The sequence below is a fragment of the Phalaenopsis equestris genome, unplaced genomic scaffold (assembly GCF_001263595.1).
Source record: "Phalaenopsis equestris unplaced genomic scaffold, ASM126359v1 Scaffold000002, whole genome shotgun sequence".
Lineage (NCBI taxonomy): Eukaryota > Viridiplantae > Streptophyta > Magnoliopsida > Asparagales > Orchidaceae > Phalaenopsis > Phalaenopsis equestris.
This window is the reverse complement of record NW_018164444.1, coordinates 24890045-24891771: the sequence shown is the minus strand read 5'-3', so window position 1 is coordinate 24891771 and position 1727 is coordinate 24890045.

Below are 1727 nucleotides of genomic sequence, written 5' to 3'. Positions count from 1 at the left end.
ATATATATATATATATATATAGTTGGTATTTTGCAGGTCATAAGTGTTGGTCGCATGTTACAAAGCAATTAATGAGGCGAAGAAATTTTAAGTTTTGTTTATCGACATAATTACATCATGTCTTAGCGTAGCTAGATGGCGTAGCCGAAATCTAATTTGGCAAGATTTTTTCGTGGCATTGAAGGATTTGTCCATATTAGAAGAGCTTGGGCATGACCTTAGGGTAGCTGGTGGGTTGGAGGCTCTCTTCAGAAAGTTTAAAGGGTTCTACATCAAGGCATGGGGTTTCTCTTCCTCTTTCTTTGCGGAGAAATTCCTATGGTTATTTTTCCTTTGAGTTTTGAGAGATTGAGAGAGAGGTTGAGCGCTGTTGTGTGAGGACGATCGTGGAATTCACGACGAGAATATGATGTATTGCTGAAAGCACTTTGTTTGGTTGTGGGTTTGTACTTTCCTGCACCTATTTTCTTCAATGTTATCAATGAAATATTTCATGTTTTTTCTGCATTATGCTTGGTAGCTAAACCTACTTTTATACTCCTATGATGTAAGTACAAAATTTTTCTCGTTGTTTTTCCTATGAGTTTTTTTCCACAAACATTTTATATGCTTTAAATTCTGCATGGTGATGTGTTAACAATTTGATCATCATTTAATTTCAAGCTAATCAATTAGGGGCTATAACTTATTGTGATCTAGGGCTTATGACTGACGTCTTGTGGAATAAGTAGGTTGATATATGATAACATAGTGAAATAGACATATTGCCATTAAATAAAATTGCAACCAACATATGGGTTCAGGAAATCCTGGAAAAAAAAAATAGAGGCGAGTTCAATTGTAAATAATACATTTGATCATTTCAGTCAGAAGTATACTAAGGGTGGAAATAAGCAGACACAAAATAGTCACAAATGTTTGCAGCAAAAGCAGCAAAAATTATTCGACGTAATTACCTTTTGATCTAAATTTTTGGGTCAGATTGGTCAGATTGTTTTCTGCCACATTTATAGCAATTGTGGGTGGAAATTCACGCTATTACCGATTGATTTGTTAGTCGATAATATCAATTTTCCAGTAGTAACATGAGTTAGCATGTTATCCTTTAACCAATTGGCCCTATTTGACATCTTTAGTTAATTTGTTTGACATGTTGATTGTAATTGTACGACCATGTAATATAAACATTATTTCATGTGTAAAATTTTGCGGGCTCGGCCTGACTTGAGCTCATTTTAACCTAGTCAAAGCCGGAATCAGTCTGACCCGCGCAAAGCTCTGAACGCTTATTGGCCCAATCTCATAAATATATTTCACAATTGCAAGCTTTTAAGACAGATTAATTTCCTCATCCTTTCTCTTCTTTATCTAGCCATAAATTTCAATTTTTATATTAATACCAACCAAATCTTTTATATCACATAAAAATTATCACTTTAATTTTTTTTTAATGAAATACAACTTTCATACATAAATAAGATGACAAATATGTAAAAATTGAAGTTCAGATGTTAAATCTATAATTAAATAGAAATTGATGAGTAGTATATATGTAAATATTTTTTTTTCAGTATTTTACTCAACTCTTCTGTATTTACATATCGAGATGTTCTCAGTTTAAAATCTTACGTAATTCATGTGTATAAATTTGATATTAAATTCACTTAAACGTATAAGAAAAACTCATATATATAAAATCAATTTAAAATTCTTGTTGCACATTCTTT